This window comes from Rattus norvegicus, chromosome 10 (genome assembly GCF_021556685.1).
Source record: "Rattus norvegicus strain SHRSP/BbbUtx chromosome 10, alternate assembly SHRSP_T2T, whole genome shotgun sequence".
NCBI lineage: Eukaryota > Metazoa > Chordata > Mammalia > Rodentia > Muridae > Rattus > Rattus norvegicus.
In genome coordinates, this window is record NC_141543.1 from 31,650,024 (window position 1) to 31,673,072 (window position 23,049).

Consider the following 23,049-nt stretch of genomic DNA (forward strand, 5'->3'; position numbering starts at 1 on the left):
AGAACCCATACTTACCACTTCTTGGATGACCAAAAGCCAGAGTCTAGATTTTCCTCAGTCCCAAAATACTATTGGTCTATATTAAAGTAACAAAATGAGTTCTAACTGCTGTGTTATAATTATATATTAGTAACTTATTCAGTCATTAGTCGACAAACATGTTCCTGCAGCAGATGTGAACAAATACAGGGGCATAGGCCAGACTTTATGGGAGGGAGAGTGATGGGGGGGGGGAGAGAAAGAGATACATTGATACACTAAGTTCTAAATCAGATGTCTCCACCAAATCTCACCTCTCGCAGCTCAAGAGACCCCAAAAGAAAGGGAGACAGGAAGAGTATGAGAGCCAGAGGGGATGGAGGACACCAGACGGACAAGATCATCAAAATCACTGACAAAAGCTCAGGTGAACTCACAGAAACAAGCAGGAAGCACAGAGCTGACAGGGGTTTGCTACAGGTCCTCAGCATGTATGTGTGTGCATACATATATGTATACATATATGCGTAAACACACACACATACACACACACACATATATATATATATATATATATATACATACACATACATATACATACACCCATTAACACATATGTAGGCTCTTAGGTTAGTGCTTTTATGGGACCCCTGGGTGTGTGAATCAGGGGTTTTCTGATTATTATACCTTCTTATACTTTCTCTTTCGGCTTTTATATTTCTGTTGGTTTTCCTTATCAAATTTCAATGTGATAGTTTGGATTTTATTATATCTTATTTTGTCATGATTCGTTGTTATCTCTTAGAAGCCGATTCCTTTCTAATGAAAAAGAGAAAGGGACTGGGAAGAATAGAGGGAGGGGAAATATATCTGGTAATCAGGATATCTTTTATGAAAAATAATCTATTTTTAATAAAAGAGGGAATAAAATTACATTATTTCCTTACCTCTTTCTCCATCCTCCAATGTTTCCTGTGCCCCCAACTCCCCTTCAGATTCATGGCCTCATTAATTATTATTGTTACATGTACATGCATGAATAAATACAGAAATGTGAAAAAAAGAAATTTGCTTCACATACTTTTCCAATTTATAGCTTTTCCTTTCTTTTATACTCTCAAGGTTTATAAAACCATGTGAATGCATTTTAGATAAAATGCCTCATTAAGATTGAGAACTTGATTTACTGCTATGTTGAAAACTTTTTTTCATGGTGTCTAGTAGGCAGTAAATCTCAATAAATACATTTGAATAAGTAAATTGGCGAGGAACACTAAGTAAAGATTGAATTCTAACCAGTGGAGGTCAAAAGAAATCATTGTGCCTTAGTTTCTTGAGATCTGAGTGATGTATCTAGAATAAATAGATACATATGTAAAAATAATAAATCTTTGTATAAGTCCTGCACAGTTTGTTATTCTGCTCAGAATGTCATCCCTGCCTCTACTACAAGAAACCTTTTGTTTTCCTATTCAAGCATTCTAATTCTTAATTTGATAACTACCATATATTGTCTATGTCATAACCTAGACCCATCTGGTGTTTTATTTTCTTCAGTTCTGTAAACTAAGCTCCACCCCTTATGAAACACTTTGAAGTTTTAGGAACCACAAACTTCATAAAACTGTCACTTTTATTCAGTCAATCTTCAACAAGCATTTCTAAGAAACAAAGTATCAACTCGTCATGACTCATATGATTGAACCCAACTCTGGTCCTAAGAGATGACATTTGAGCCCTTCCAGTAGACCCCCAACATATGAATCAGTTTATATACCTGGGGTCTAGAGCCAAAGGAGAAGTGTCAGGCTAACAGTGATTTATGATGAGGCTTTAGTCGACACCAGATTTCGACCTTGTAAGTGGATAAAGATTGAGGTGGCAATGTCAGCCCCAATGGGTATTTGTGCCTATATTGTTGAATCCAAATAAAAATCTCTGGACAAGAGGTCATGCCAGTGCTTCTCTGAGTGTGAGTGCCTAGTGTTTTACACTGCATAATGGCTCTCTCTATAATTCTACTGGGAGGGGAAAACTGGGAGTTTATGCTAGTTATCTTCTGAACTCTTATGTTGGTATATTTTAAATATGCTGTAGACTATGCTCTTCTATTTTGCTATAATGAACTAAAACCAAATGCTTATGGTCTTAATAAAGACATTTTGAAAAACTTTAGATTGATTAAAATATAATCTATTGAATGTGTAACTTGGTAAGTACCTACGAGGGGTAGGAGGTACAGTTGTGAATAAAGCAGACATCAGTATTTCTTTAATTGTTATGTTAGCTGATAAAGGAGGTGCCCAGCTATAAATATGAAAGCAGATTAGTAATTGCCAGTAAAATTATGGCCACAAAGCTTTGGCCATATGCCTGCAATTCTTTCTCTCCTTTCACCTTACTTCCTAGCTCTATTTATAAACATTCTTAGAAGGTGAAGGCCAAGCTCACATTGTTGATCTTCTCAAGTGACTAATGTCTAGAATTAAGTTGCTTTACTGTTATTTGATAAGAAAACCATGACCAAAACCAAGGAAGAAGGTCTCTATTCTGGTTTATGGTTACTTTAGGTACTCCTCAGCCATTCAATATTCTTCAGCTGAGAATTCTTCGTTTAGTTCTGTACCTCATTTTTAATAGGGTTATTTGACTCTCTGGAGTCTAACTTCTTGAGTTCTTTGTATATATTGGATATTATCCCTCTGTCAGATGTAGGATTGGTAAAGACTTTTTTCCAATGTCTTTCCAAATGGTTGCCATTTTGTCCTAATGACAGTGTCCTTTGCTTTACAGAAGCTTTGCAGTTCTATGAGGTCCCATTTGTTGAATCTTGATCTTAGAGCATAAGCCATTGCTGTTTTGTTCAGGAAATTTTCCCCAGTGCCCATGTGTTCCAGACTTTTCCCCACTTCTTTTCTGTTAGTTTGAGTATATCTGGTTTGACGCTTTAGTCCTTTTAACAGCCATCCATTGACAACCTGAGCTTTCCCTACTTTGCCATAACCAATATTCACCAATGTTTTTGGTAAATGCTTCAATTTATGATTTCCTTTGTTTAACTAAAGGTCATCAATAATCCTAATGGACACTGGGGATTATGGAAGTTATGAACAGTGGCAATTATTGAAGTATTTCAAACATACGATTTTATATTTCAGCCATTTGCTATTAACTGCCATTCTCAGTAATTACTGCTGAAATATTAAAATACATAGAAGAACGATTACACATCTGCTTGAAATCAGGATTCAATTTGTCCTATTGGTCAATGATTGATCTTAGAGCATAAGCCATTGGTGTTTTTTTCAGGACATTTTCCCCAGTGCCCATGTGTTCAAGGCTCTTCCCCAACTTTTCTTCTATTAATTTGAGTGTATCTGGTTATATGTGAAGGTCGTTGATCCACTTAGACTTAAGCTTTGTACAGGGTGATAAGAATGGATAGATGTAAATTCTTCTATATCCTAACCTCCAGTTGAACCTGCTCCATTTGTTTAAAATGCTGTCATTTTTTCCATTGGATGGTTTTAGCTCCTTTGTCAAAGATTAAGTGACCATAGGTATGTGGGTTCATTTATGGGTCTTCAATTTTTATTCTATTCATCTACCTGCCTGTCCCTGCCAGTCTCTGCTCTGTACTAATACTATATAGGGCTTTTTTTTAAATCGCTATTGCTCTGTAATACACCTTGAGGTCAAGGGTGGAGATTCTCCCAGAAGTTCTTTTCTTGTTGAGAATATTTTTCTTTGTCATGGGATTTTGTTATTCCAAATGAATTTGCAAATTGCTCTTTCTAATTCTGTGAAGAATTGAGTTGGAATTTTGATGGGGATTGCATTGAATCTGGAGATGGCTAGACAACCATTTTTATTATAGTATTCCTGCCAATTCATGAGCATCGGAGATCTTTCCATCTTTTGAGATCTTCTTTGATTTCTTTCTTCAGAACCTTGAAGTTCTTGTCATACAAATCTTTCACTTGCTTGTTTAGAGTCACATCAAGTTATTTTATATTATGTGTGACTATTGTGAAGGGTGTCATTTCCCTCACTTCTTCCTCAGTCTGTTTATCCTTTGAGTAGAGGAAGGCTACTGATTTCATTGAGTTAGTTTTATACCCAGCCACTTTGCTGAAGTTGTTTATCAGCTGTAGAAATTCACTTGTGGAATTTTTGGTGTTACATATGTATATGATTATATCATATGCAATTAGTGATATTTTAACTTCTTCCTTTCCAATTTGCATCCCTTTAACCTCTTTTTGCTGTCTAATTGCTCTGGCTATGATTTCAAGTACTACATTGAATAGGTAGGGAGTGATACAGTGTTGTTTATTCCCTGATTTCTAATGGGATTGCTTCAAGTTTCTCTCTATGTAGTTAGATTTTGGCTACTGGTTTGCTGTACTTTGCTTTTACTATATATAGGTGTATGGGCCATGAATGCCTGATCTTTCCAATACTTTCATCATGAAGGGGTGTTGAATTTTTTCAAATGCTTTCTTTGCCTTGAATGAGATGATTATGTGTTTTTTCTTTGAGTTTGTTTATATAGTGGATTACGTTGATGGATTTCCACATATTGACCATTCCCGCATCCTTGGGATGAAGCCTACTTGATCATAGTGATTCTTGGTTTTGATGAATTCTTGGATTCTCTTTACTTTGGATAGTTTGTAAACATATTTGACACGTATCATAGTTCTTATGTAGGAGAGTGGGAATTTTTCAATATTATATAAAATTAATGATTTTAAGTTTTCATACAAAGTAATTGATTTAATCATCATATATATATATATGTATGTATATATAAAATTGTTTTACTGGTCCCATTCCCTGCCCTGTATCTTTGTCATGCTTGTTCCTTTTCTTTCTCCAATTAGTTACTCTTCTACTTCTCAATTATATTTATTCCATTACCATTTTTATTTTTTTACATCCCTTGAAATCTTCCTCCAGAGGGAAAATATTAATCAAAACTGTGACTTCAGTTCAAACTTCTCATGATTTAAGATATATTCATTATCTAGACCCTAATTTCTTCATCTACAAGCTATGTATTATATCACATTTGAAATACATAAAAGAACAAATAGTAAACATTTAACATAGTTCATAGAATTTTGTAGAAGTGGAAGGAACCAACTTAGATACTTAAAATATAAACTCTCTCTCTCTCTCTCTCTCTCTCTCTCTCTCTCTCGGTGTGTGTGTGTGTGTGTGAATGTGTGTGTGTATCAAGCAGTTATCTTTGTGCAAGTTAAATATATTTCCTGTCTTTGCTCAATGCCTCTATCCATATTTTTGAGCCTTATGAAAAAGACCATAGTACACTGGTATAACAAGGTAAAAAAATGACATAGTATCAACAAGGCTATCATTGTTCTTGGTTTGCATGGTAACTATAAATAATGTATATTTTTCAAATGTGATTCAAGTCCTTTTTTTCATAATTATTGTCAGCAACCATGTGACTCTTTCTCTTCCTAAACAAAGTGTGAAGTGTCAGATGTAATTTAAATGGTTAAAAGTGTCTTATGGTTAGCACATCCTGGTGTAGAATGAAATTTCCTGGGATGATTGGGCATTGCTGATTCCATTTCATCATGCTAGTCTATGGAGCCCACAGAAGATATGAAGAAGGAGGATTCTTTGAAAATATCAGTGTGAAGGTTGCTCAGAAAATTGGACATTCCACTACTTGAGGACCCAGCTATATTTCTACTGGGCATATACCCAAAAGGTGCTCCAACATACAACAAAGACACATGCTCCACTCTGTTCATAGCAGCCTTGGTTATAATAGCCAGAAGCTGGAGAGAACCCAGATGCCCTTCAATAGAGGAATGGATACAGAAAATGTGGTACATGTGTACTACACAGTGGAATATTACTCAGCTATCAAAAACAATGACTTCATGAAATTCATAGGCAAATGGATTGAACTAGAAAATATCATCCTGAGTGAGGTAACGCAATCACAGAAAAACACACATGTTGTGTACTCACTGATAAATGGGTATTGGTCCAAAAGCACTAATTACCCAAGATATAATCCACAGACCACATGAAGCTCAAGAGGAAGGATGACCAAAGTGTGATTGCTTCACTTCTTCTAAAAAGGGGGAACAAATATATTCATAGGAGGAGATATTGTGGCAAAATTTGGAGCAGAAATTGAAGAAATGGCCATTCAGAGCCTGCCCCACATTGGTATATAGTCCATATATACACAGCTACCTAAACTAGATAAGATTGATGACTTTAAGAAATGCATGCTGACTGGAGCCAGATATAGCTGTCTCCTGAGAGACACAGTCGAAGCATGTCAAATACAGAGGCAAATGCCAGCAGCAAACCATTGAACTAAGAGCAGGATCCCCATTAGTGGAATTAGAGAAAGAATTGAAAGAGCTGAAGGGACATGCAACACCATAAGAACAACAATGCCAAGCAACCAGAGCTTCCAGGGACTAAGCCACTACATAAAGACTATACATGGACTGACCCTGGACTCTGACCTCATAGGTAGCAATGAATATCCTAGTAAGAGCACCAGTGGAAGGGGAAGCCCTTGGTCCTGCCAAGAATGAACACCTAGTGGGGGAGGGTGGTAATGGGGGGAGGATGGAAGGGGAGGGGGAGGGGTTAGGGGGATGTTGACCCGGAAAACGGGAAGGGGAATAACAATCGAAATGTGAATAAGAAATACTCAAGTTGGTCAACATGTAGAAGAATGCAGATTGATCCATGCTTATCACCCTGTACAAAGCTTAAGTCCAAGTGGATCAAGGACCTCTACATCAAACCAGATACACTCAAACTAATAGAAGAAAAACTAGGGCAGCATCTCGAACGCATGGGCACTGGAAAAAAATTTCCTGAACAAAACACCAATGGCTTATGCTCTAAGATCAAGAATTGACAAATGGGATCTCATAAAACTGCAAAGCTTCTGTAAGGCAAAGGACACTGGGGTTAGGACAAAAAGGCAACCAACAGATTGGGAAAAGATCTTTACCAATCCTACAACAGATAGAGGCCTTATATCCAAAATATACAAAGAACTCAAGAAGTTAGACTGCAGGGAGACAAATAACCCTATTAAAAATGGGGTTCAGAGCTAAACAAAGAATTCACAGCTGAGGAATGCCGAATGGCTGAGAAACACCTAAAGAAATGTTCAACATCTTTAGTCATAAGGGAAATGCAAATCAAAACAACCCTGAGATTTCACCTCACACCAGTGAGAATGGCTAAGATCAAAAACTCAGGTGACAACAGATGCTGGCAAGGATGTGGAGAAAGAGGAATACCCCTCCATTGTTGGTGGGATTGCAGACAGGTAAAACCATTCTGTAAATCAGTCTGGAGGTTCCTCAGAAAATTGGACATTGAACTGCCTGAGGATCCAGCTATACCTCTCTTGGGCATATACCCAAAAGATGCCCCAACATATAAAAAAGACACGTGCTCCACTATGTTCATAGCAGCCTTATTTATAATAGCCAGAAGCTGGAAAGAACCCAGATGCCCTTCAACAGAGGAATGGATACAGAAAATGTGGTACATTTACACAATGGAATGTTACTCAGCTATCAAAAACAATGACTTTATGAAATTCATAGGCAAATGGTTGGAACTGGAAAATATCATCCTGAGTGAGGTAACCCAATCACAGAAAAACACACATGGTATGCACTCATTGATAAGTGGCTATTAGCCCAAATTCTTGAATTACCCTACATGCCTAGAACACATGAAACTCAAGATGGATGATCAAAATGTGAATGCTTCACTCCTTCTTTAAAAGGGGAACAAGAATACCCTTGGCAGGGAATAGAGAGGCAAAGATTAAAACAGAGACAGAAGGAACACCCATTCAGAGCCTGCCCCACATGTGGCCCATACATATACAGCCACCCATTAGACAAGATGGATGAAGCAAAGAAGTGCAGGCCGGGGCTGGAGAGATGGCTCAGAGGTTAAGAGCACTGACTGCTCTTCCAGAGGTCCTGAGTTCAATTCCCAGCAACCACATGGTGGCTCACAACCATCTGTAATGGGATCAGATGCCCTCTTCTGGTGTGTCTGAAACCAGCTACAGTGTACTCACATTAAGTAAATAAATAAGCAAATAAACAAATAAATAAATAAATCTTAAAAAAAAAAGAAGTGCAGGCCGACAGGAGCCGGATGTAGATCTCTCCTGAGAGACACAGCCAGAATACAGCAAATACAGAGGCGAATGCCAGCAGCAAACCACTGAGCTGAGAATAGGACCCCCGTTGAAGGAATCAGAGAAAGAACTGGAAGAGCTTGAAGGGGCTCGAGACCCCTTATGAACAACAATGCCAAGCAACCAGAGCTTCCAGGGACTAAGCCACTACTTAAAGACTATACATGGACTGACCCTGGACTCTGACCTCATAGGTAGCAATGAATATCCTAGTAAGATCACCAGTGGAAGGGGAAGCCCTTGGTCCTGCTAAGACTGAACCCCCAGTGAACGTGATTGTTGGGGGGAGGGCGGCAATGGAGATAGGATGGGGAGGGGAACACTCTTAAAAAGGGGAGGGGGAGGGATTAGGGGGATGTTTGCCCAGAAACCGGGAAAGGGAATAACACTCGAAATGTAAATAAGAAATACTTAAGTTAATAAAAAAGTAATAAAAAAAAGAAATACTCAAGTTAATAAAGATTAAAAAAAAACTATACATGAACTGTCTCATGGCTCCAGCTGCATATGTAGCAGAGTATGACCTTGTTGGGCACCAATGGAAGGAGAATCTCTTAGTCCTGCCGAGGCTGGATTCCCCAGTTTAGGGGAATATCGGGACGGGGAAAAAGGGGATGGTTGAGGAGGGGAATACCCTTATAGAAGAAGGGGAGGGAGAGGAGATAGAGGGCTTATGGTCAGGAAACTGGGAAAGTTAATAATATTTGACATGTAAATGAAATATCCAGTTGAAAAAAGAAACTATCATAAGGTTATATGGGCTGAATAAATTGACAATGATTCATATTAGAGTATTTTTTCACAAGCATATGTAGAATGCTACTCACTGTTGAGTTAAAGTTTTACATAGAAACCTGTGCTAACATTTAAGCCCATACAGCATTGAATTAAAAATGAACCTCCAAAGTAACTAAAATCTAATCAAGGATACTTCATTACAATAATTTACCAGAGAATTCATAGGCATTCTTGTGGTTTGAGTTTGAAATATCTTCTAGAAATGGATGTATTCTTGTTGCCTAATACTTGATATTATTTTATAAGGTTATAGGATTTTGGGGATATAACACATAGGAAACAGACACAGAACCAGGACTTTGAATGCCTGGTCTAGAGTTCTCTGCTTTCTGATCTACTGACCTGTGCACAAGCCATTCCACAAATTCCAGCTGCCACTGTGGACCTCCCACCCACCATACCAAAATAGGTTGAGGCCCACTGAATTTATGAGCCAGAATCTATTCTCTTATGTTGATTTCATTAAACATTTTATATCAACAGTAAGAACAATTACTAATGAAGATATACAAGTGTTTGTGTTAGGAAATAAAAAATAGTCTGGTGACTAAGCACAATAGGTTTTCTATTGATGGGGCATTTACATTGAAATAGCAGGAGAATTTAACATTTCAGCACTCAAAGTTCTTTTACAAGCTTCTCGTATACCAATGAATTATGATGTAACCTGCTGCTATATCTTGACTCTTGTGGATTCAGATGTTAAAGTAATAAGCTTAAATCCTACTACAACTTAAATTAACACAAACTAAACAAAAAGCACTTATGGCATTATTGAGTCATTGGATATTTCTAGAGGTTCATAGATACCAGTTGACTTTGGAAAAACATCCAGTATCATTTGTAAAAATTGAAATTAGTTTTTGTCAAATAATAGTTGAAGGTAGTTTCAATGGTCTTCATCTGACATGACCTTGTAAGGCTGGAGTTGATTTCGAAGGATCATGGCATGAACTGTCTCAGTACTGCTTTCAACACCACTGCTAGGTCTTATCAAATCACCTGCACTTTGAAATTTTTCTTCTAATGATAAATAAGCTCCTTCAGGCACCTCACCCTGGAATATCAGAAAAGCCCAGCAAGAGGACAGAGGCTCCCAAACCAAAGTGGAGAAAAGGGAGCTTGGGACCTGGTAGCTACAGTATGAATTGAGGCAGGAAGATTTGAAGGGATGCAGAATGTGTGGCCAGTTGTAATCCTGTGATGATTTTCAGGTAAAATATCATTCTTCTTTTGTGGCTTGATGGCAATTTATCATGAGGCAGTTCCTGCCAAGTGCTGAACCCAATGCAGAAATATAGATGGATTGTATGACAGATTGAATTAGTCATTTGCCTTTAGAATATCTTACACAGGACTTTGAACATTATGATGAATTTATATATTTTTGGAAGAACAAATTTAAATATTCAGAAACTGATCATACATTTTAGCCAGTAAATATAGAAAATGACATAGAATATAGAAATTGTTTTGGACATTTGAAAAAACTTTAAAACAGAAAAAAAAAAACTAAAATAGAGAATGTAGAACAATTCCTGGTCTTTATTTTCTTGATGTCTTTTGATCACACATCCCAGAGAACAACAAAGCTCAGCTTAAAGAAGAAAACCAAACAAATTATTTATATATCTGAAAACCCAGGATGTGCAACTTTAAAGGGTATCTCACTTTAAGGGTCTCGCAGATACCACTTGCATTATTTTTGCCTCCCTCCATTGATACCTTCTACATGCTAGCCACATCAATATCAATAGTGTCAACCCATGGCCCAGATCATTCTTCCTTTTCTTTATATTTCAATTTATGTTGGAAGTATACCAAGTACAGGAGTTGAGGTGACATCAGAATGGCTTGTGAAGTTCCATGAAAACCACTACAAGAGGGGTTTTGGATTTAGCTCAGTGGTAGAGCGCTTGCCTAGCAAGCGTCAGGCCCTGAGTTCGGTCCCCAGCTCCGACAAAAGAAAAAAAAAAGAAAAAAGAAAACCACTACAAGAGAAATACTGAGATAAACTAACACATATTCATTATGAGGGCAATGCTGAAGGAATTTTGGGTCAGAGGGGAGAATGGATGGCCAGTGTGTCTAATGAGTATACTCTTGACTTGTAGAAAGCAGTAAATCGATTTTATTTTATGGAAATGAAGGCACATATTGAAGTAACTCGGGCTGAGAGTGTTCTACAAGGAAGTATTCCTAGAACATCCTACAGTGTAATGAAACTCCAAAGGTTAAAGCAAGAAGATAAATCTTCATGCTTTAATGCTTTCATTTTTTAAAAAAATGAGATTTCGAGATTTAGGTCAATTTCCTGAGGACTTCCATGAGATGTCTCTGGGCTGCATGGTAGAGAGTATAAAAGCATGAAGACAGAAGTCAGGAAAAAGGCATGAAAGACCAGTGTTCGTATCAGTTATACAGAACGAGCTAGCTAGACACACTAAGACTTAACCCGATGGCAGCTTGATTAGGTTTATGTCAACTTGACACAAGCCACAGTCATTTGGGAAAAGGGACTCCCAGTTTACAAAATAACTCCTATAAAATTAAGCTAGGACATCTTCTTAACTAGTGATTGATATAAGAGGGCTGCACCCTTTGTGTGTGGGGTCAACCTGTGTCCTATAACAAAGTAGACTGAGGAAGTCAATATACAGGGTTCTTTCCTGTCATCTGCTTCATATCCTGTCCTTACGTTCCTGTCTTAAGTCTCTGCCCAGACAGCCCTCAGCAATGAGATATAAGCTGTAAGATGATATCAATCCTTTCTTGCTTAAATTGCTTTTGTCATTGTGTTTATCACAGCAACAGAAACTCCAACTAAGACAGATGGGAGGAGATTAAAGTACTTAATGCTAAAATACTTCAAAAGGTTAATATTAAGTTTTTTAGCTTAAAAAACATGTTTGTATATACATAGGTGTGAATGCATACATATATGCGGTCTATGTGTGTGTGTGTGTGTGTGTGCGTGCGCGCGCATATATGAGCATGTACACAAATGTATGTACATGTGTTTGGAAGGCCAATGACAGACTTAAATGTTATTCATCATGAATATTATTCACTTTATTTTTTAGACAGGGTTTCTTATTGGTCTGAGCTCACCAAAATAAGTAGACTGACTGGCCAGGGAGTTCCAAGGAATGTCCATTATCCAGATCCTCTTAAGCGCTAAGAAGAAAAACATAGACTATGTTACCCAGATTTTTCAGTGGGTTCTGGGAGTGGAATTCAAGTTGTCATGCTTGAAAATCAAGTGCTTTGCTAACTAACTTATTTACACAGGTTTCAAGTCTTGAGTTTTTAAAAATTTGGTGCAACCTAGCATGGCTATCCTTGAGAGGCTCTACCAGCAAGCAGCTGAGTGAGACATATTCAGATACTTAATAGTCAACTATTGGACTGAAGTCAGGGATCCCCTATAGAAGCTTTAGGGGAAGGACTGAAAGAGCTGAAGAGGCTGGCAACCCCATAGGAGACTAACAGTGTCAACTAACCTGGACTCCTGGGGTCTTCCAGAAACTGAGCTTCCAACCAAAGTGTATAGGTGGGTTGGTCTGTGATTCCTGGCACATATGTAGCAGAGGACTGCCTTGTCTGTCCTCAATGGGAAAGGATGTGCTCTAATCCTGTAGAGATTTAATGCCTCAGAGAAGGGAAAAAGACCTGGATGTAGGTGGAGATATGGGAGGGGGACAATCCCCTCAGGGGCAAAAGGAAAGGGGGATGGAGATGGGGGATGGTGTAAATAATTCTGGGAAAGGGAACTTGGAGGGGAGCAACCTCTAGAATGAAAATAAATAGAGTAATTAATTTAAAAAATGGTGCAACAGATGTTTTTCTAATAGTTACACAGGAGAAATCATATTAAATCAAAATTTGAGATTTAAATATTTAGATAACTAAAACCAAAAGACATTTAGGATAATGCGTCTAGACTTTTAGTCATCATTATAGATACACAGTCATGATTATTATAAGTTCTACATACATCGTATATTAAATCTGATAGAGAGCCTCATACATGAGCCTTGTTGGAGGCCATTGCTCAGTTCAGTGGATGGGTTATGTCCATGTATTGTGAACTAATTTTCAAGGACTCTTCTGCAAAATTTCTTCATGCATTTCCTCAATTTTTCCTTAAAAGAAGTTATGAAGATAGAATTTCTACAATTGATGTTTATAAGAGTCCTTCTATGATTTTTAAGAAAATAAGAAGTATGAGATGCTTTCATGTGCTTTTTTTTTTCTAGAAAGAAAATGAAAAGCCAGTCCATTTCAGCTCTTTTATTTCAAAAACAGCTCATAACTTCCTCAGCATTGCTGGTCCTGTAGCATTTATGTCTTGCTCAAGGGTAATCAACAGAAATGTTTGTCTCTGAAATTAATTAATATCCCATTGAGAACACATTTTGCTTTGGATCTAGGGAGTTTTAATGCGGCTAATGACCTTTTGCATTTGTCAAAGTTTATAATTTTGAACTACAAAAACACTTGGCAGTTCATTCAGTCAATAAACATGTAAGAGTAGTTATGCAATAGCTATTAAGGCATTAAAATTGTCTATAAAATTGGATCTTTCAATTTCTTTTTTAATTATTCAAATACTTTGTATTCTTATTTTAGTTGCTACTTTGGAAAATCACTTTCACGCTAAATAAACAACATTTAAGCCACAAGTTCTTTTGGAAATTCAGTGGCTAACACACCATTGTATTCATAATATGTTTTAAATACCTACTATTTCAATGAGTGAATGAGTTCATGTATGGTTATTATACCAATTTTTCAACTGTAGCTATGTAATAAAATAATGTATTTTATAATTTTTATTCAATCATGTGAATTGGGGATGAGACATTTTGTTTTTGTTATTGAGAGGGATTTAATGAATAGTACATATCTAATTTTTATGTTCAAAACAAAAAAATATATATAACGATCTATAATAATTTAATTCATATAGCCTGTACCAAAACTATCATTTGTTTTGATTCAATCATATTATTCAGTTTAATATGAGCAATATCATTTTTTCTCCAGAACATATGGGCTCATAAGAACATAAATTTATTGGTACTATGTTTACTCATTTGTGTTAGTTATGTTTCTGTAACCAGTTAGTTATGTCCTTTATGTATTGCTGATATGCTCAGAATCAATAAGTCATCTTCTTCTTGATTATACTATATTCATTGGTCAGATCACTTTTCTTTTTCTCATTTTTATTGATTATTTTATTTATGTATATTTCCATCTTATTTCCTTTCCCAGTTTCCCCTCCACAAACCCCTAGTCCCCTCCCTCATCCCCCTACCTCTATAAGGGTGCTACCCACCCACTCGTGCCTCAGTGCCCTGGCATTCCCCTGCCCTGGTTCATCTAGCTTCCACAGGACCAAGGGACTAGAATTGAGAGGCATTTGTTTTGTTGTCTGAAATATCTGCTATTTAGCAATATATTGTGTGTTCCTGTGATTTTTTTGAAAAATAACATTCAAATGAGAGATATTTAATTTATGGAGAGGGAACCTGAACAATTACCAGCATAACTAGATTAGAAGCTAATACTTTATTTTTTTAAATCAACATAATTTCTAACTGTATTCTAAATACTTTCCCTTATTCCCAAGAATAAGTATAGCTCTCATCTCCCATCAAAGAAGCATTTCTTTGCAACAGATACACATCTAGAACTGGTCAAAATGACAAAAAAAAATTGAATTTGAGATGTCCAATTTGTACAGGTATATCTACAATATTCTCTACAACTGAGGCTCAGAGGACAAAACAGAGTTGGTGACAGAAAGTTTATAGATCCCAGAGGATCAGTATCATATCAGTTAGAAAAAAGAAGAAGCCATTATCAACTAATTTTTAAATTTTGTTTTTGAGTGATGGGCTCAGATAATCAAATAGATGTAATCCTTGCAAAACTTCAGTCTTTAAAATCCAAGATGCCTTGAAATAATTTTTGTAGTGACATTAAACCATGCAGATTGACATAAGACCCTAAATATACTGCATAGAGAGTGAACTTAGCTCTAAGTTCATTTTAACAGCCACCCCTTTTAAAAATTTATTTTATTGGATTTTTTTATTTACACTTCAAATATTATACCCTTTCCTGTTTTCCTGTCCATAAGCCCCCATCTAATCCCTCTTCCTCTTTCTTCTATGAGGGTGTTTCTCTACCCACTCACCCCTTCCCATCTCCTTGCCATGACATTCTCCTGCACTGGGGGATCAAGCCATGGCAACCAAGGGCTTCTCTTCCCACTAATATACAACAAGGCCATCCTCTGCTACATATGCAGCTAGCGCCATGGGTCTGTCCATGTGTACTCTTTGGATGGTGGATTATTCCCTGGGAGCTCTGGTTAGTTGGTATTGTTGTTCTTATGGGATGGCAAACCCCTTCAGCTCCTTCAGTCCTTTCTCTAACTCTTTCACTGGGGACCCTGATCTCAGTTCAATGGTTGGCTTCAAGCATCTGCCTCTGTATTTGTCATGCCTTGTGAGAACATCCATTCCTACTGTTTGATGAGCAGGTATATTCCTGTTATTCTGAAAGCAAGACTATTGGGAACTGTAGATTTATATCTTGTACTTGGGTCTGTTTCTAGGTCCGATACCTTACAATTAAAAATAGCTTCAAGTTCCAGGTCAGTTTATTTCTTTTCAATCGGCAAGTGGCTTTTCAGAGACTTATATAATTAATAGTGAAATTGCAAGAGTGCTTTGCCCAGAGATCTCTTGTTTCAAGACAATTCATAACTTCCCCCTGAACAAGTCAACTCAAATACTTTTTCTGAATGGTAAAATTTATGGATAAAATTACAGCTTATGGATTCATGATCTCATGACCGAAAGTGTTTTGTACTGTATATTCTGCTTATGCTGAATCAATGTAAGTATCTTTAGGTAAAGCTTATTTTATTATTGAGATAAGACATCATTCTACAATAAAAGGGTTTTTTATTTAGCAGATGCCTATTGAACATGCACTTGGTGAAAAGCATGGAGTTCATCCTAGATGAATGAAGCATCATGGCTATCTTTATCCCTGACTTGTTGTTCATTGAAGTCTGCATGCTTTCACTGATTGTCTTACCTGCCAGTCAAGCTAAGTTTTCTGAAGCTAGAAACTCTGCTGGATAATATTCAGTCCTTGTGAAATATTTGCAGACTTTGTAGTAGTATCCAAGAAAGGTATCAAAATACAAATCTAAACAAGGAATGGAAGTGACTTATATCCAAATAATGAAGCTTTAGTACAAAATTAAGGGTTTAACTTTACTTTAGAGAGCATCTTGTATCAGGAATGAATTTTCATTTCTTTCGCCTACCAAAAATGAAGATTGTTGAGACATAGGCTGATCTGTGACTTTCTCAGAGTCTCTGAAGGAAGAATAAAAGGAACCTACTTCTAGGCAGACTTGGCAAGATCTGGTCTGGGGCTGAGGCTAGAGAAGTGAAGGAGGTAAGGTTTTGGTAGCTTGGAACTTGACCAATATCCCTGAAAGGACTCTGTCAGTCCCAATGCTGTTCTATGTTAAGTCTCTGATCTCTGATGTCCTTGAGGTATGTTCTGTTCTCTTTGATTAGTTGCTTGTCACTTTGTCCCATTTTGCTGACTGTGTTCTATTCTTTTTCCACAAATAGTATATAAGATTCTGAACTTCATAAGGTTGCTTGGCACAAGTTATAGCTTGTGCATGACCTCCTCATCCTACTCGTTCTGTCTTCTTTATCTTTGATCCCCTAGATCTTGCTACTCAGGACACTATCACTGAAGAATGACCTGCTGGTCCTGGCTAGAAGATTGCTTACCTTGTAGTGTTATGGAAGGAATTAGAAAAAAAACAATACTTTTCATTTTTCTGATATATCATTGAATTATTTCTCTTAATTTAAAAATATATTTTTATGGATTTCTTATGTATTCATAGGAGTTCTTTTCTTTGAGACTTTTGAAATTGCGGTTTTGAGACTTTTTTTTCTATTTTATAAAACTTGAACAAAGAAAATATATACTTTGGAGTAATAACAAAGAGAAAAAAATCCTCTGGGCTTTCTAGCCCTGATGTGGCATTGATGACATGTGATCCCAGTTAACACTCAGGATCACCATAACAGGTTTAAGAAGCCTCTGTGGGAGTGCATGCGTAAGGGGTACATAGAGAAGATCAACTCAGGGGCAAGACTGCCTGGATGCAGACAGCAGCATTCCAAGGGAGGTACAAGGTGGACACAGGAGACAGGCAGCTAGTAGAGGCATCTATGCTCGCTACTCCATCCTGAAAGCTGTTTTGCTCTGCCATGGTCTCTCTGCAACCTTGGAAAGAGTAGGCTAAAATAAATATTCCTTTTGTTTTTCTCTGGAATTTGTCACGATGATGGGGAATAAACACATTAAGGTAACAAGCATAAATAATCCCCAACACGTTCCAGTTCTTAAAATCATGACTTTTTCCTTGTTTGTCAATGTGGCTGTTTTTATTTTGTGCTCAGATCAAATCCCAGCCCTCATCTCTGAATATTTATCTCTGAACCATACATGCATCTTGAAATTTGCTCATTTTCTAAAATAAAGATATTTCCTAGTTTCCTATCATGCAGTTGATGTTTAAATTTATTTATAAAAAAGAAGAAACTCCTGATAATGGCAATGTATATACACTACAGTTCAGAACATTTTCAGTATTTGTCTCTCAGAGATAAAGGCATTTTTGTCTTTAATATCTCAAACATTGTTCTTATAAATCATAATTACAGCACGTTAAATATCTTTTCATTTCGTCAAAACAAAACTAGGTCACTTAAGCCTGCAGGAACCTGAGTTTACTATGCTAATGTTGGTGGCCAATATATTGACAAAATCTGCACTCTCAACACTGGCCATTAGGGTTAATGATGCTGCAGAATTACAATGAGTTTCTGAAACGTAAATCCATATACAAGTAGATAGCTCAATCAGTACCCAGGGTTTATTAATCAAATCTTATATATTTAAAGAATTAATGACAAGATTAAGGCTATGAATTCTTAAAAACCATCATTATAAATGGTTGTTTGCAGCAAGTATTAGTGAATAGCTCTCGTTAATTAAGTTAATCTAGAACAAATGCAAACTCACATGGTAATTACCATCATACTAACTGTCAAAAACGCAATCAGTTTCAAACAGATACTGGCCACTTGATTAATATCTGCGTGTATTTATGCATTCTTTGATATTTATTTATGGTATTTAGATGTTAGGTGTACTATAATTTTTTAAATTGAAAATAGATTCTTCTCTCACACGATACATTTTGATCATAGTTTCTCCTCTCAGTACTTCCTCCACCCCCCCCCAACCCTCTACTTCTCTATTTGATCCATTCTCATTCTCTTTCCATTCAGAAAAAAGCAGGTCTCCAAAATACTCTGATTTTTCTATTTGTCTATTTTTTTTTCCGGAGGTGAGGTCTGAACCCAGGGCCTTGCATTTGTTAGGCCACTCTACCATTGAGCTAAAATCCCCAACCCTGATGTTTTAATTTATTTTAATTGATTCCTGAGTTCCACAGTATATTCTTACAAAACCAAAGAGTACACATGAAGGGACCCATGGCTCCAGTAGCATGTGTCACAGAGGATGGCCTTGTCTGACATCAGTGGAAGGAGAGGCCTTTGGCCCTGTGAACGCTCGATGCCCCAGTGCAGGGGAAGGCCAGGGCAAGGAGGTGGGAGTGGGAGCACCCTCATAGAAGCAGGGGGAGGGAAGATGGGATGGGGATTTCCAGAGGGGAAACTGGGAAAGGAGATAGCATTGGGAATGTAAATAAATAAAATATCCAATAAAAAAGATTTGATGATAAGTTTTTCTGACATATGTGAAAGATTGCGTTTTGAAAGTTCCATGGATACTTAGGTGAGGAACCTCCATGCCTGCTTGTCTCTTTTCATGATCCCTAACATGATGGACATGGATCCTAACCATCAGAAATCGTAAGCAAATCTCCAATAAACCCTTTCTTCTCTAAGTTGCCTTAGTCATGGTGTTTATTTATAGCAATAGAAATGTAATGAAAACAAATATCATTTGAAAAGTGGTGGGAGTTAACTTTTAATGTGGTTGAAATTAACCAGTTGTTTTATCGAGTGTGTTGTTTACATCACAGCTAAGAATTATTTTCCTCACTAATGTTATAAATACTTTTGTCTACTTAATTTTTTATAAGAAGTTTTATAATTTGGGGTCATATATTTATACCCGTATTTTGAAAGAAAATTTATATATAGTATAAAGTGTTTATCATGCTTCATTTTTGTGTATCTTGGTAGGTTTGTGATCATTCTTAATCTGTTCACTGGAAAGCAGTTACCAGTATTTATTTTATGGTCACTTGTCCTGACACATGTATGTGTTTGATTACTTTTAAAGAAGCTTTGAAATCAGGGATGCTCATTTTCCAACATTGGTCTTATTTCACAAAGTCATTTTGGATTTTTTAAAATTTTTTCCTGCTTCCATATTTATCATGGAATCATATCCTTATATATCTCTTAAGAACTGGAATGAGTCGACTTCAAAGAGTTCTGAAGAATCTGAAATATCACAAAAGTAATTTCTGGACCTCAGGAGGAAATATAGACATTCTAGGAATGTCTGCCTCCCCCTTTCTATCTTTAGATTTGGTGCACATCCACTTGGTAAAAAGCAGAGAGTTGAACAGAGATGGGTGAAGCAGCATCACTTCTTTCCTCTCTTCCTTGGCTATTGAAATCTGTATGTTTTCAATGATGTTCTTTTTAAATTTTTTTTGATATTTTATCTATTTACATTTCAAATGTTATTCCCTTTCTCTCCTCTCCTATACCCTCTCCCACTCCCTCTGCTATTATGAGGATGCTCCCACTCCTCCCACCCACTCCAAATTCAACGCCCTAACTGTCCCCCAAGGCAAGTTTAGGTTTAGGATCCTCAGGCATCTCCTCCAATAAAGAATGTATTGTTCGAGTGAGCCAAGGCTAACTCCACCCAAGAAACAGAGAAACGATGAGGACTTAGAGCATCCAATTCTATGTCTAATCGGAAAGCAAATTGGAAGGAAACATGATTTTCTGTCCAAATAAATGTGGATAACTGGTAGTAAATACAGAAAGTGGAAAACTCACAAACAAATATCCATAAACAGTAAATGTGATAAATACTATCGATTCAGAATTAGTAGCTGATGAAATTAAAGTTGTGTTTTAGGTTTAATTTCATTAGTAGTATATTTTGATAGCATTTACACTCTTCCAAAGAACAGAACAAGATGGGTTGCTTTTCAACCCGCTTTGCCAAACAAAATTCCTACAACACTGTGTTTACAGTACAGAAATCAAGTCACAGAGTATTTCATCATTTATCATGTACACAACATTCTTCACACTAGTAGCACAAAGCCATCATAAAGTGTTTTATGTTAGATGGGATTACATTGCCTACCTAAATTCATGATCTGTTTAATTAACACGTTAAAGAGATAATTTGTGTGAATTATGAAAATGTATTTAAAAAAATTCAACAGCACCATTTCTTAACATATATGTCACATTTGAATGAAACACTCTCCCAACTGTGATGGCAATACTTTTAACAACTTAGTGACTGAAAATTCCATAGCTGAACATAAAGAAAACATATACCTGACTCTCTCATCTGCAACTTTTCCCATACCCATGCTACCACTTTTACCTTCCAATTACAGACATGCTTTCAAAACTGCCTGAATCCTTATACTAATCTTGCTTATGGACTTGGTGGATTTAGAACAAATAGGAAGCGCATTCATACTTTTCTGTGTTTCCAGTGAGGTTTAACGGGAATGCCACACCCTGAATATGGGCAGTACCATGCTATGGGCTGGGCTCCCAGACTGAATTAAAAAGGAGAAAACCTGTTCAGCGGCAGCAATCATCTTCCTGGGATTACTGGCTACAGACACCATATGACCAGCTGCCTCAAACTCCTGCTGCCACATTGTCCCTGCCATGTTGTACTGTACCCTGCAATCACTAGCCAAAATGACCCTTTTCTACCTTGTGACTCTTGTCATGTATTTTCTCAGAGCAACGGGAGAATCTAATGCCAATATTGATAATTTATGATATTTATTTCTTACAATATTTAGCCCTGTAAGTATAAAAGACTTGGGATGAAAACAGCAGTTGTAAACCCAATACATAAGGTACTTGGCTTTTTTTTAATGAAATTAATAACTTTTATATTTTTTAAATACCCAAGATTCTGAAAGGTAAAGATCTTTAGAGTTTTATATAAAGTTGAAATCAATACTTTTGTTGAAATATAATTGTTTGAGTAAAATGACAGGCATGTCTGTTAGAGTACTTTTACTTATGCATTTAAAGTTTTTAAAATTTTAATACATTTGGAAGAAATCCTGGAAAGCTAATTGTTTTGGCTGATGAATTGTCCTTCTCTACAACATATGAAACTTGGAAAAATTATAAAGTAGTATATTCAGTAGTATAAATAATGAGAAAAATGCAAACACAAATCAAGACTCTTTTTTGTGATTTTATTTGTTGTAAACAATTTTTTTTATTAACTTGAGTATTTCTTATATACATTTCAAGTGTTATTCCCTTTCCCGGTTTCCGGACAAACATCCCCCTCCCCCCTCCCCTTCCTTATGGGTGTTCCCCTCCCAACCATCCCCCCATTGCCGACCTCCCCCCATAGTCTAGTTCACTGGGGGTTCAGTCTTAGCAGGACCCAGGGCTTCCCCTTCCACTGGTGCTCTTACTAGGATATTCATTGCTACCTATGAGGTCAGAGTCCAGGGTCTGTCCATGTATAGTCATTAGGTAGTGGCTTAGTCCCTGGAAGCTCTGGTTGCTTGGCATTGTTGTACATATGGGGTCTCGAGCCCCTTCAAGCTCTTCCAGTTCTTTCTCTGATTCCTTCAACGGGGGACCTATTCTCAGTTCAGTGGTTTGCTGCTGGCATTCGCCTCTGTATTTGCTGTATTCTGGCTGTGTCTCTCAGGAACGATCTACATCCGGCTCCTGTCGGTCTGCACTTCTTTGCTTCATCCATCTTGTCTAATTGGGTGGCTGTATATGTATGGGCCACATGTGGGGCAGGCTCTGAATGGGTTTTCCTTCAGTCTCTGTTTTAATCTTTGCCTCTCCCTTCCCTGCCAAGGGTATTCTTTTTCCTCATTTAAAGAAGGAGTGAAGCATTCACATTTTGATCATCCGTCTTGAGTTTCGTTTGTTCTAGGGATCTAGGGTAATTCAAGCATTTGGGCTAATAGCCACTTATCAATGAGTGCATACCATGTATGTCTTTCTGTGATTGGGTTAGCTCACTCAGGATGATATTTTCCAGTTCCAACCATTTGCCTACGAATTTCATAAACTCGTTGTTTTTGATAGCTGAGTAATATTCCATTGTGTAGATGTACCACATTTTCTGTATCCACTCCTCTGTTGAAGGGGATCTGGGTTCTTTCCAGTTTCTGGCTATTATAAATAAGGCTGCGATGAACATAGTGGAGCACGTGTCTCTTTTATATGTTGAGGCATCTTTTGGGTATATGCCCAAGAGAGGTATAGCTGGATCCTCAGGCAGTTCAATGTCCAATTTTCTGAGGAACCTCCAGACTGATTTCCAGAATAGTTTTACCAGTCTGCAATCCCACCAACAATGGAGGAGTATTCCTCTTTCTCTACATCCTCGCCAGCATCTGCTGTCACCTGAGTTTTTGATCTTAGCCATTCTCACTGGTGTGAGGTGAAATCTCAGGGTTGTTTTGATTTGCATTTCCCTTATGACTAAAGATGTTGAACATTTCTTTAGGTGTTTCTCAGCCATTTGGCATTCCTCAGCTGTGAATTCTTTGTTTAGCTCTGAACCCCATTTTTTAATAGGGTTATTTGTTTCCCTGCAGTCTAACTTCTTGAGTTCTTTGTATATTTTGGATATAAGGCCTCTATCTGTTGTAGGATTGGTAAAGATCTTTT